The sequence below is a fragment of the Triticum dicoccoides genome, chromosome 6A (assembly GCF_002162155.2).
Source record: "Triticum dicoccoides isolate Atlit2015 ecotype Zavitan chromosome 6A, WEW_v2.0, whole genome shotgun sequence".
In the NCBI taxonomy this organism is placed as follows: Eukaryota; Viridiplantae; Streptophyta; class Magnoliopsida; order Poales; family Poaceae; genus Triticum; species Triticum dicoccoides.
The window spans coordinates 565,917,853-565,932,366 of record NC_041390.1 but is presented as its reverse complement, the minus strand read 5'-3'; the positions used below and the strand labels follow the sequence as shown (position 1 = coordinate 565,932,366).

Here is a 14,514-nt window from a genome sequence, read left to right as displayed (position 1 = left end):
GTTGGAATTATATTAGCGATTACTGCATTATTTATGAAATCTTGCAGATAGGATGTCAAAACATTGTTTCCTCGACGATTTTATTGAGGAAAGGTTGTATGTGATACAACCGGAAGGTTTTGTCAATCCCGAAAGATGCTAATAAGTATGCAAAGCTCCAGCAATCCTTCTAAGGACTGGAGTGAGCATCTCGGAGTTGGAATGTATGCTTTGATGATGATCAAAGATTTTGGGTTTGTACAAAGTTTATGAGAAACTTGTATTCCCAAAGAAGTGAGTGGGAGCACTATAGAATTTTTGATGAGTATATGTTGTTGACATATTGTTGATCAGAAATGACGTAGAATTTCTGGAAAGCATATAGGGTTATTTTGAAAGTGTTTTTCAATGGAAAGCCTGGATTAAGCTACTTGAACATTGAGCATCAAGATCTATAAGGATAGATCAAAATGCTTAATAATACTTTCAAATGAGCACATACCTTGACATGATCTTGAAGGTGTTCAAGATGGACCAGTCAAAGAAGGAGTTCTTGCCTGAGTTGTAAGGTACGAAGTTAAGACTTAAAGCTCGACCACGGCAGAATAGAGAGAAAGGACGAAGGTCGTCCCCTATGCTTTAGACGTAGGCTCTACAGTATGCTATGCTGTGTACCGCACCGAAAGTGTGCCTTGCCATGAGTCAGTCAAGGGGTACAAGAGTGATCCATGAATGGATCATAGGACAGCGGTCAAAGTTATCCTTAGTAACTAGTGGACTAAGGAATTTTTCTCGATTATGGAGGTGGTAAAAGAGTTCGTCGTAAAGGTTATGATGATGCAAGCTTGACACCTATCCGGATAGCTCTAAGTAGAGAGACCGGATACATATAATGGAGCAATAATTTAGAATAGCTCCAAGTAGAACAGTTATTTGGAATAGGTCCAAATAGAGCGTGGTAGCTGCATCTAGGAGATGACATAGAGATTTGTAAAGCAAACACGGATCTGAAAGGTTCAGACCCGTTGACTAAAACCTCTCTCACAAGCAACATGATCAAACATAAAACTCATTGAGTGTTAATCACATAGTGATGTGAACTAGACTACTGACTCTAGTAAACTCTTGGGTATTAGTCACATGGCGATGTGACCTGTGAGTGTTAATCACATGGCGATGTGAACTAGATTATTGACTCTAGTGCAAGTGGGAGACTGTTGGAAATATGCCCTAGAGGCAATAATAAATAAGTTATTATTATATTTCCTTGTTCATGATAATTGTCTTTTATTCATGCTATAACTGTATTATCCGGAAATCGTAATACACGTGTGAATACATAGACCACAATATGTCCCTAGTGAGCCTCTAGTTGACTAGCTCGTTGTGATCAACAGATAGTCATGGTTTCCTGGCTATGGACATTGGATGTCGTTGATAACGGGATCACATCATTAGGAGAATGATGAGATGGACAAGACCCAATCCTAAGCATAGCACAAAGATCGTAGTTCGTTTGCTAGAGCTTTGCCAATGTCAAGTATCTCTTCCTTTGACCATGAGATCGTGTAACTCCTGGATACCGTAGGAGTGCTTTGGGTGTATCAAACGTCACAACGTAACTGGGTGACTATAAAGGTGCACTACAGGTATCTCCGAAAGTATCTATTGTTTTATGCGGATCGAGACTGGGATTTGTCACTCCGTGTAAACGGAGAGGTATCTCTGGGCCCACTCGGTAGGACATCATCATATGCGCAATGTGACCAAGGAGTTGATCACGGGATGATGTGTTACGGAACGAGTAAAGTGACTTGCCGGTAACGAGATTGAACAAGGTATCGGTATACCGACGATCGAATCTCGGGCAAGTAACATACCGATAGACAAAGGGAATTGTATACGGGATTGATTAAGTCCTTGACATCGTGGTTCATCCGATGAGATCATCGTGGAACATGTGGGAGCCAACATGGGTATCCAGATCCCGCTGTTGGTTATTGACCGGAGAACGTCTCGGTCATGTCTGCATGTCTCCCGAACCCGTAGGGTCTACACACTTAAGGTTCGATGACGCTAGGGTTATAAAGGAAGCTTGTATGTGGTTACCGAATGTTGTTCGGAGTCCCGGATGAGATCCCGGACGTCACGAGGAGTTCCGGAATGGTCCGGAGGTAAAGATTTATATATAGGAAGTCCTGTTTCGGCCATCGGGACAAGTTTCGGGGTCATCGGTATTGTACCGGGACCACCGGAAGGGTCCCGGGGGCCCACCGGGTGGGGCCACCTGCCCCCGGGGGCCACATGGGCTGTAGGGGGTGCGCCTTGGCCTACATGGGCCAAGGGCACCAGCCCCAAGAGGCCCATGCGCCTAGGGAACCCTAGAGGGAAGAGTCCTCAAGGGGGAAGGCACCTCCGAGGTGCCTTGGGGAGGATGGACTCCTCCCCCCCTCTTGGCCGCACCCCTTTCTTGGAGTAAGGGGCAAGGCTGCGCCTCCCCCCTCTCCCTTGCCCCTATATATAGTGGAGGGGAGGGAGGGCATCCATACCTGAGCCCTTGGCGCCTCCCTCCCTCCCGTGACACCTCCTCCTCTCCCGTAGGTGCTTGGCGAAGCCCTGCAGGATTGCCACGCTCCTCCATCACCACCACGCCGTTGTGCTGCTGCTGGATGGAGTCTTCCTCAACCTCTCCCTCTCTCCTTGCTGGATCAAGGCGTGGGAGACATCGACGAGCTGTACGTGTGTTGAACGCGGAGGTGCCGTCCGTTCGGCACTAGGATCATCGGTGATCTGAATCACGACGAGTACGACTCCATCAACCCCGTTCACTTGAACGCTTCCGCTTAGCGATCTACAAGAGTATGTAGATGCACTCCCTTTTCTACTCGTTGCTGGTCTCTCCATAGATAGATCTTGGTGTTACGTAGGAAATTTTTTGAATTTCTGCTACGTTCCCCAACATTTTTATATTGGTATAGATATAGATATAGATATATCCTTTTTGATTTGACTGGAATCCAATTTCAACTAAGAGCTTTTGTTGATTCGAGTTCTACTTACGAAGAGTTGCCACATTAGTGTGTATTGCTAGGACTTTGATTTTAAGCCTCCTAGAATAATTATCCTATAAATTCTTGATGATCAGGCAACCGCGGTATTAGAAACCTCCTGTCCCATGACTAACACACGGGATACACACCCACACGCACCCATGCGCTATCGTAGTGGGTCGGTCCATTTGCCCGGTTATATTAATTCGGGTACCGGAGTCTGCCTCGACTGGTTTAGAGTATTGTTTTAAAAAAAATTATAAAGGGAGAAATCAACTTAAAATGGCCACACATTAAAAAATATTCACAAATTCATTTTTTTGTGATAAAAAATGTTCACAAACTCAAAAAAATATTTGTGATTTAAAACAGAGTGCAAATAGAAAATTGTTTGCACTTTTTTCACCAATTTGTAGACTGTCCCAGGATTTTAAAAAATCTTCATGAATTTTTAAAATTTTTCCCGTACTTTAAAAAATGTACATGAAGTTTTAAAATGTTTCCGGATTTTAAAAATTGTTCATGAATTTGTAAAATCCAGATTTTTATTTTTTTTAAAAGTGTTACACATTTTTTCTCTAAAAATACCTACAATTTTTTCTAGAAAACCTCATTCCACTTTATTCGATGACAGTGGTCAGAGGAATTGATACAAGATCGTGTGGTACATCAAGCCACACATGTCTACCAAGATCTAGATGTAAACAGAACTTTGCTAAGCTATCAGCTTCAAAGTTTCTACAACTACTCTAAAAAATAAAGCTACAAGGATTGAACTAGGGATTTATGAAAATAACACTTTGGTTTTTGGGTTATCGTGGGCTGATGGGCCGTATTATCCCTGTTCTTCCTTGTCGGCTCTTTTTTTTTTCACAGAGGTCCCTCATCTTTTTTCTTAGAAAACAAGGCCCGTGTCGGCCTGGCCCATATCATCATCATCAACTTGTAAAACAAGCCGAAGACTCTTCCTTTCCGTGCCACTGACATAGGGCCCCACATAGGCTCGCCGCCGGCCGGAAAAAGAGAACGCAAAAAGCTTTTCTTTCTTCTTCCCCACTCCGCGCTGATTCTCGAGCAGTACTCCGCACTCCGCAGGCCTAAACCCCCCCTAAACCCTAGCCACCCCCCTCCGCCCCCGCCCCGCCCATGGACTCCTCGGCGCGATCGGGCGCCACGGCGTCCTCCAACCCCCGCGCCTGGATCGTCGCGGGCGTCGCCGTCGCCGGGGTCATCGTCCTCGCGGAGGTCGCGCGGCGCCGCCGGAGGTGGCTGCGCGGCAACTCCAGCCCGCCCCCGTACTCCGGGGCCTTCTGCGACCGCCTCGAGCTCGCCCCTCCGCCGCAGCCCCCGCCTCCCGCGGCGCGCCAGCAGCTCCCGGACCTCACCTTCGCGGTCAGCGACAAGTGAGCCCCCCAGCTCTGCTTCGATATTCCGCGGGATCGCGGGTTTTCCGCCGTGGTTTTGATCCCCTATTCTCTGTGTCGTGTTTTTCAGCTTCGAGATCGAGGGCTATGTAGCCGGCTTCGGAAACCCGGACTGGAAGAGGACCCACAAGGCAGCGAGCCACACGGCGGCGGCCGTCAAGGCTCTGCTGAAGCAGGGGGCTACCTGCGTCGGGAGGACAGTCATGGATGAACTCGGCTTTGGGTTCGTAATTGAAATTTTCTCTAATCGAATTGATTGCTTAATACAGTACAACTTTAACATTTGGGTGTCCTCATCCTTACAGATCTTTGAATTTGTATAGGATTTTGCACATACATTGATAGGAATATAGCTGTTTTAGAAGATCTGTTGTCTCAGGGTGACTTTTCTGGACAATGTTGAGGTGCTGAAACCAGATTATTTGGTTTTGAAATAAAAACTAAGCACATATCTTTAACTTATAGTAGCAAAGGCAATCCTTTATTTTACACTTGAGGTGTGCTTGTTTAAGTCTATTTGGAAACTTGATGTGCAGTAAATGTGTCTTGAGGAGGAAACGCATAACTTGCTCAAATTGGGTGGGGTATTCTTTAGCTATTGATTGAAGTGTTGCAGTAGGCCTATGATTGCAGTAAAATGGTGCATATCAAGGGTGTTCGTGGTGACAATGTTAACTTCAGCCGATGCAAGATAGATTCTGTTGAGACAGTCAACTCCTGTTTCCATTTGGTTGGTGGCCAACTGATCGTAGCAAAGATAGCAAAGTTACTTTACTGTTGGGGGTCTCGTAATCATAATTCTCAAATCACTGTTTGAGTCATTGTAAATCATGTTTTATTTTATGCTAAGTTTTGCATTCACCTTTAGTATCCCTTGGAACTCCAGTATGCTAAATAACGGCTTCCTCTGTTCACAAATATAAGATGTTTTAGATATTTCAATATGGACTGCATATGGACTGAAATGAGTGGACAAACACACTAAAGCATGTCCATGTACATCCAATTCAGAAAAAAAATTAGAACATCTTATATTTGTGAACGGAAGGAGTAGTTTTTTCTAGCCATTCAATTCAGATGACCGTGCACGTACATAAATCTTTAACAAGATTCTTTTTTCATAGTAATCATTAACAGGCCTTGGGCTTCAACTAAGACTCACTAGATATCTATCTATCGGTGTTCTGCATCAGATAGATGATGAATTCTAACACTGCATCAATTAACATGTTTTTACAGTGTTACTGGAGAAAATTTACACTGTGGAACACCAATTAACCCAGCATCTCCATCAGTTGTCCCTGGAGGGTCATGCAGTGGCTCCGCTGTTGCAGTTTCTGCGCAGCTTGTCGAGTTCGCTCTTGGTATTTTTCTAAAAAGACTTTTACACATCTACAACTTCTGCAATCTACATGTGTTGTAACTTGGCGTCTATTCTTATTGTACTCAATTGTGGTTATCTAGGTTTCTTCCTTTCTTTCTTTTTTTGATTGTGAATCTACTTCCACTGGAAATTGCATCTCGTTTGTATATGAGTATATGACTAACAATTTTATGCATCTGTCATATTATCAAGTCATATAAATATAGCATGATCAGAATTATAGCTCCAGTCACTAACCTTGTAGTTAGCATGGTTGTGTTTACTGTAAGATCCTTGTGTCCTACCCTATAAGATCACATGATGATTGGCTTGGGGGAAAATGACATTAATTATAATATCTGGTTACTGGTTGGGTTACAGGATGAGTTCCTGAATAATTGGCCATCTCCCTGCATTTGTTTTTACCAGAGTGTCCTTGCACTCTTATATCTATGATACTCCCTACCTTTTTTTCCAAGGCACACATGTTCTCCAAAATTTAACTTTGACCAAAGGTCCAACTACTATATAAATATTTGCTACAAAATCTTATGGCTATTCTTTTCATGCCTTGTGATACTTTTATCATGCATGTTTATCTTAGTACGTGTTCAATCACCAATTCACTATACATTTTGTCCTTTTCTCCATGTATAAGTTCTTGATGCAAAATGTGCTTGATTATTATGGCTGTCTCCTAGAGATATTCGTTCATATTCCACATGCAAACTGACGCTGTAAGCCCTGAATCTCTTAGGTACTGATACAACTGGTGATCTGAGAATTCCAGCAGCTTTCTGCGGTGTTCTTTGTTTCCGGCCTTCTCATGGGGTTGTGTCTACTCTTGGGACCTTACCGAATTCACATAGTCTAGACACCATTGGTATTTTCTTACACTTATCAATTGTTTATGTTTTCATGTTTATTACTTACTGTGACAAGCATATCTATGTGACCTATAGCAAAAGTTGCTTATATATGACATAGTACCCACCAAACAAAGAACATGTGAAGGCCTTACGATTAATGCCCCATCTTTACAAAATATCATAGTATGACTATAGATTAGAAGACCAGTCTCCACTCAGAGCTAAGAGACCTTTTATTGAAGTCGAATGGCAGCATGCTTTGTTTTTCTCAATTGGACATCCATGTAGATTGTTTCTTATTTCACTGATTTTCTGATCCTTGTTAGGATGGCTTGCACGAGATCCTCATATACTTAGTCGTGTTGGAGATGCTCTGTTACCGGCTGCTGCATGTGGACTTAGGGGGAAAAGGCAGTTGGTTTTTGCTGATGATTGCTTTGAGTTGCTAAAGATTCCCAACCAGAAAACAGTGGATGTCATAGAAAATGCTGTCCGTACATTACCTTATGGATGTAAGCCATACTGATGTCTATATTTCTTAAATGCGCCGGTGATTAGGTTTATATATTTTGTGCAAACAAGTGAGACATTCAACTCCACATCTTGCAGTTCAGCCACCTAAGCACATCAATATTGGCCAGTATATCTGTTCAAATGTACCTAGCTTGAAGGAGTTCTGCGAACCTTCTACAAAGTTGCAAGAAGGAAAGTCAGCCTTGAAAGCTCTCTGCACTGTTATGCTGTTATTACAGAGGTTTGTTTCAATAATTCTTGGCACCTGGTGAAATCAAATGATGAAACCCAAATTGGTTTTTTTCCTGGAAAAATATACAAAGAAATATACTGAGTCACGACCTTGAAAGCTTAAACATTTGTTATCATAATTTGTATAGTAATGCCAGCATTGGTATATTTCTGTAGCCTAATCGAAGTTTGTTGAATCACTGCATACTAGTATCCTCTCTATGGCCTGAATTAACGAGTAAAGAAGTCCTAAGTTTGAATTCTTTGACATGCCAAATTGCTTGGGTCTTTATGATAGAAGTGCTAGTTTACTGGTTCATCTTGTATTAAATGAGTCCAGCCATCGGTGTTAAGTTGGGGCAGGACCATTAATTCAGGTATTCAGGTAGTTAAATTGTACCTTACACATTCTAGTTAGTTGTGACTAGTGAGATCCTAGTAAGAATAGTGTCCACCAGTTACAGTAGTTTCTGAAGTCATGGCTGCTGGCTTGCTGATTTAGATTTATTGTTGTGGGCCTTAGCCCTGTGATAATTGATTCCATGGGATTAACAGCAAACCTGTTGTTGGTGCTGAGTGGTCTGTCTGCTCCATTTGCACCAGCTATCACTAGTTACTAGTGCACTATTTTCCAGCAATCAGTTAGATTACTACCTCCGTTCCTAAATATAAGTCTTTTTAGAGATTTGAATATAGACTACATAAGATGAATATAGATGTATTTTAGTGTAGATTCACTCATTTTGCTCCGTATGTCCACATTAGAATCTCTAAAAGACTTATATTTAGGAATGGAGGGAGTACCTTGGACTTTTGATGGATACATGCAAAGTATTCAAGGGGTTGATGTAGTACAGATTATTCTTTATTTGCCAGTTGCATCTGAAGATGTAGTTGAACATGAATTGATCACCTCGAAATTTATATGTCAATCAACTACTCAGATATGAATTCAAAGCAAACCATGAGGATTGGGTTAACACTGTGAAACCCAAGCTTGGCCTTGAAGTATCTACTCGTGTACTACAAGCTGTAAACTTCACAGACGACAACATCAAATCCTTGTACATTGTACGAACTGAATGGCGAGCTGCACTGAAGAATCTTCTAAAGGTATTCTGCCACTTGACTCCTTAGTTGCAGCTTGCGATGGTTTGACTACTGTTTTGGCTATTGACTATCCCTCACAGTTGCAACTACATGTACTCAGCTATACCGATTTTATGGGGTCCGTTATAAGCAGCTACACATATAACTTGTAGATCATACTGCAGTAATTAGTGACCATCAGAGTTATTTGTTTGGTACTTGGACAACAACAATCTGTGTTTACTAGACCAACCAGGCACTACTAGTTCCTGGTGGCATTGTTTAAAGAAGAACGACCCAGACACTAGTCACTCTGGGAAATAATTTTTGACCCACAGTAGTCGAACCCTGGTGGTCAGGTTGGCGCTGGTTCACAACAACCTATTCTTACATGGACTGGATTATGTTAAGGAAGGGATAGTGGATCTTTCTATGCATTCCATTACAATCATGCCTTTGTTAGATTGGAAAAAAGGGAAACACTGGAATTTTATGTGATTTAATTTGGTTTTAGCTGTTTCTTTAAGTGACAATTTATTTAATTTATAGCGTGAGGTGCCATTATCACACATTGTGTCACCATAAGCATTCGTGCTAGATTTTAAAGTTTGCCATTGGCTTGAATCAAAGGTTCATGGAGTTTTTCTGCTTACTCTTTCATGTGTTGCCATTTAGGATACTGGAATTTTAGTTCTGCCAACCATGGCTGGACACCCTTTGAAAAGGAACTCTAAACAGAGATTGTCATCCGAATTTGAAGATAAAATGTACGCATTTGTCAGCATTGCTGCACTTTCAGGCTGTTGCCAGGTAGTTTATTTAGCTGCTTTCAGGTAGTTCTTTTCTTTTCCTACGAAATTTACGACCAATTCATGACCCACTTCACTTCTGCAGGCCACTGTTCCCTTGGGAAATCACAATGATCATCCTATATCTATTTCATTTGTAGCAGCTCATGGATCAGACAAGTTCCTTCTTCGTGCTATCTTGGATATGTATTCAGCCGTCCAAGAACAAATAGTTTTGGCATCCAAGTTGGCACTTCCACCAGTAATTGATCGTGATGTTGATACATCAGAGTTGTTGAAAGAAAAGGTATATCTCGTTCACATTTGTAGCAGTGCATGCATCAGACGAATTCATTCATCATGTTACCTTGGGCATGTATTTTCCCATCCAAGAACACATAATTGGGCATCCAGGTTCACACTCATCAGTAACCAATGGCGATTTTGATGCATCGTAGCTGTTTAAAATGTTCATTTTTTATGAATGATATGTTGACATTTTGTTGCTAAGGGCTGTGTTGTTCCTGTTTCTTTATCAGTTTTTCGTTGACAATGACACCTCGCCATTCCTTGTTGGCAATAATCAAGTTTTATGCGGTAGTTCAGGAAAGTTGGGCCAGCCAGTGTAAGATTGTGTTAGTTGTGCCCGTTTCCTATCTGGTCCTACACACTGATTTGTCTACACTGATCTTGGTACTCAGTGAGCACGGATAATTTTTTAATCCTGTATCGAGTGTGAGTCCAAACCCTGAGTAGTATAAATATATAAGGAGATTGTGCATTGACTACCAAGCACTGGAAAATAACAATAAAAAAAGAATAAAAAAAATTCTAGCTTTCGTGTGTTCAATCATGTTCATGGTTTGCGCAATCCACAATTTGGTTTTATGTTTGCTTAACAGGGAAATAATTCCTTCAAAAGAAAACAATGGAGCAAAGCTATTGAATCCTATTCCGGGGCAATCAAATTGAACGACACAAATGCGACATACTATTGCAATAGAGCAGCTGCTTATCTGGAACTTGGCCGGTATGCTTTCAATATCATTACCTTTGAACACGATTCCCTGAAATCAGCACTTTCAAGCTCATGCATTTTGAATCTTATGCAGTTTCAAGCAAGCTGAAGCGGATTGCGACCAGGCCTTACTGTTGGATAAAAAGGTAAGTGGCCTTTTGTTAGTCACTTCAACATGGTTACGAAATATCACTACCGTCTTGTGCTGTTATTTATGGTGACATCAGATATTCACATTTCTTCTCTTTATGCTGCTGTTGCCTCAGAATGTTAAAGCATACCTACGACGAGGTACCGCAAAAGAAAGTGTTTTGAATTACCAAGAAGCTCTGCAAGGTGTGGAAATTTTCTAGCATGCAATTATTTCTTACTAATATATCTGATTGAAACAGTGGGGTTTTTCATGATACTCTTGCTGGTCGCTAAGCAAAGCTGGTAAAGGGTTGAAGCCAGCTTAACTGGCGATTGTAGCCATCTAGGCTTAACATTGAGTTGACTGATTTCACTTTCTTTTCGAGGAAATAGCCAGGAGTAGAGTGATTTTATTTATAGATGTTCTGGTAAAACTAGTTGGCAGCAATAGCATAGCTTATGTTTCTGTAATAGTGGTATTCATTTTTCTCAATCTCATTGGTCTTGCCTTGCGTGTACAGATTTCAGGCATGCTTTAGCTTTGGAGCCGCAGAACAAAACAGCCCTTGCAGCAGAGAAAAGGCTACAGAAACACCTGAGGTGATTCTGTTGGCGGAGCTGGAACCCGCAACTTGTCAAATTTTGGGATCAAACTAGTCTGTAAAGGAAAGAGCCCTTCTGCTCCGTGAGAAGAATTGGTCGCAAAGACACTGAACACTTTGCTTCTGTAGTGTCATTGCTTGCGTTTCATAAAAAAAAATTGGCGTGAAATTCATGAAGATGTTGGCATCTTCTGAGTGCAGCAGAAACAACTGGCGCGCTGAGATACTGTTAGGCCAGTTGCTGTGGCAAGAAACACTCCAAGTTTTTGAGGCTGTAAAACTTTTACTTGGTGCCATCCAATACGGCAACGTGTGATAACGGTTTCTCAACTCCTTGTATGTACCAAGAAATTCTAAAACGACTGGCAATTCAACTCATACCACTCTGCCTCCGTAGAAACGTGACCACAAGCGAAGGATAAGTCACTGAACACCAGACAGATATCCACGGTTCGGCGGTAAAAAACTGCCAGAAAAGAGCCACGAACGACTGAACCACGATCTCCCCCGTGGACAAACGCTCGACGCCAGAACGCCGGTTCACGCCAGTTGGTCGAAGGAAACTGCACCGATGAGTCGCCCGACGGCGACCTCCAGTTTGTCCCCTCCCCCCTCTGCGCGTCCGTCCGTGTGAGCACGCGCGACCTGGGTGTGTGCTGTTCGGGCAGTGGCTTCGATAAGCAAGCAGACGCCTTCGTTTTTTGCACCTCACAGATCACTTTCTTCTGGAGATCGGTCCAATGGAGACGCAGCAGCAGCGCCGGCACCAGCTCCGGACTCCCATGGACCCGCTCGTGTCCCTCGCCGCCAGCTTCCTTTCGGCCTTCTCGCCGTCGTCCAGGGAGCATGGCACCACCACCTCCACGATACTCCTCCTGCCGCTCCCCGTGGCCGCGGCGCGCGCGCTGTCCGTGCTCCGCCGCCTCGCGCTGCTCGCCACGCAGGCCTTCATCTCCCTCTTCTTCGCGTTCCTCTCCGCGCTCTCGCCCCCGCCGCCGCCGCCGCCCCCCTCGCTCGCGCCCTCGCTGCCGCCGCCGCTGCGCGGGGACCGCGCGGGCGCGGGGGCCACCGCCGCCGTGGCGTCCACCTGCGTGGAGCGCGCGCTCGGGCACGTGCTCTGGGTCGCATCCCGGCTCCCCGTCGCCTCCCGCAAGTACGAGCTCGTGCGCGGGCTCGCGGAGCGGCTGCTCGACGAGAACAACGTGGGCGCGCGGGTCGCCGCCGTGACCCGCGCCGCGCTGGCCGGCGCGTTCGAGCGCACGCTGCGGCAGCTGGAGGCGTCGGCGGGCGGCGAGTGGGGCCCGCCCGGGATGGAGCTGGCCGTGCGCGCGGTCAGGTCCGGGGTGCGGTGGTGGAGGCCCACCGTGGCCGCGCTGGAAGGCAACGACGCGTTCGGCGGCCCCGCGGCCGAGAAGCTCGCCGCCGAGCTGCTGTGGCTCGGGCAGAAGATGGCCGAGTGCGGCGCGGCGCGCGAGGCCGCCGTGCAGTTCGGCGCCGCGTCGCGCCTCGGCAGCCGCGCGCTCGTCGCCGAGCCCACGCTGCAGGTCGCGCTGCTCCGGCTGGCTGGTACGTCTACGTACTACGTGCAAACCATCTTCTTCCTTGAGAAATTAAAACTATTATGAGAAGAAGATGCACTCTCACGCACGCGGACGCCATTGGCTGTCGGTGCAGTGTTCCTGTTGAGGCACGCCAACGCGGCGGAGTTCGAGCAGGAGGAGGGCAAGGCGGCCGTGGCGGAGCAGCGGATGGCGATGCTGCGGTCGTGGCTGCCGCTGCTCTGCCGCGGCAGCAACGGGACGGACGCGCCGGTGCTGAGCGGCAGGGAGAGGGCGGAGATGGTGACGGTGCTGGAGGAGCTGATCGAGAAGCTGCGGTGGGAGCAGCAGGAGGAGGCCCTGGCGCTGTGGCTGCACCACTTCGCCGCCTGCCCGGACACCGACTGGCCCAACCTCGAGCGCTGCTACACGCGATGGTACGCCGAGTCGCGCAAGCTCCTCGCCTGACCAGCAGCCAGCACGTACGCCGGAGCACTTTTGCCTGATGCTCAACTGTGTGTGTGTGCCACTCGATCGAGCAACTTACTACGTAGTAGTACCTGTGTATGTAAGTTTAGTTTTAGTACAAAAGAGTGGGAAGTTCACAAGTTATGCTAGTGTAATCTGCAATTTTTTTCTCTCTGGACTCTGTTCATGCAGGCGTGTGCAAATTTGTAACCCTACTATCTTCAGAAAACCCAACAGATTTTTACTCTTCCCTGAGCAGTAAAGTGGAGCAAAAGGACCGAGGAAATCGCGTAATGAGTAACGACGCCGAACAAGTTCATAAAAGTGATGCATGGATACAAAGGAAAAGAACGAGGCCTTTTGCTCATTTGCTGAATCATCAGGAGCAGGAAAAAAACCCAAACTCCTAGTTCCAACATCCGCAACTTTGGGAACATAGGCAATACATATGCAGTTCTAACACGTCAAACCTCTTTCCTCAAGAATATGAATTTGGGCAACAGCTATTCAGGACAAGGTTATAATGGCAACCATACTTGGGTACGTGGGAGCTTATTCTAATGATTAGTTACAATAGCTAGCAAAGCCGGTTACAACAGATTCTTGGTGTTCATATCCTGATCACTCTACCGTACATTTTATATCAGAGAACAAAAAGGTTTACACTTCACCTTAGTTCTTCATGGAGTTCGTCCTTCCAACGGTGCTTGGTTCTCTGATGGATACAGATGCCAATGATTTGGATGCCCCGGCAGTGGCATTCCTCGCCCTTCCTGCAAATTATCTCGCTTTGAACGGTATAACCTATTGATTTTTTGTGGTGGAGCTTCAGCAGGGCCATTCTGCCTGCTGCCCCCAGCTCATGAAGTTTTTTCCAACAAGCAAGAAGGGAAGGGTAAAGCAACTGAGGATGAACTTGAAGAAACCTTACAAGGCACAATGAAATTGTCTGTTCAAGCTCAAAAGGATGATGGGTCATCTATAAGAGAAAACCGACTCAAAATGCCAATATTGAACAAATGAAGAATCTCCCAATTATGAAGAGGGCTAACAAAAAAGCAAATCCAGTCAGTCGAACGAAGATATCCAAGAGAACATTCAAGGGATTTTGTTGATGTCATTGCTATAGGCTACAAAGACATGTCTGCATAACTATCCAAGGAAGCAAGACCAAGTTGTTCTTATTCTAGAAGAAGCAACTGAACTCATCCAGGATTCAATGAGAGAATCTAACAAGATTTCTAGAAATAGTTTTGTCGCAAAGGAATCCTAAAGTTGTGAAATGAGATGAATAGATTGAGAGTATATTGACTCCAAGGAAGTATTTGATACCATTCGCGAGAACTACAAAGTGTCTGACTTGATGGCTCTCCAACAAGACTTGAATGAAGAGTTAACTCTATAATTATTTACCACAATGCAGTTTGAAGATGTGTTAGATCCTTCCAGT

At 44.8% G+C, this 14,514-nt stretch overlaps 1 pseudogene; it reads left to right on the top strand.

Moving 5' to 3' along the window:
- Positions 1 to 4,148: 4,148 nt before the first annotated feature.
- On the top strand, positions 4,149 to 13,314 carry LOC119317966 (annotated as a pseudogene).
- The last annotated feature ends 1,200 nt before the right edge of the window (positions 13,315 to 14,514 follow it).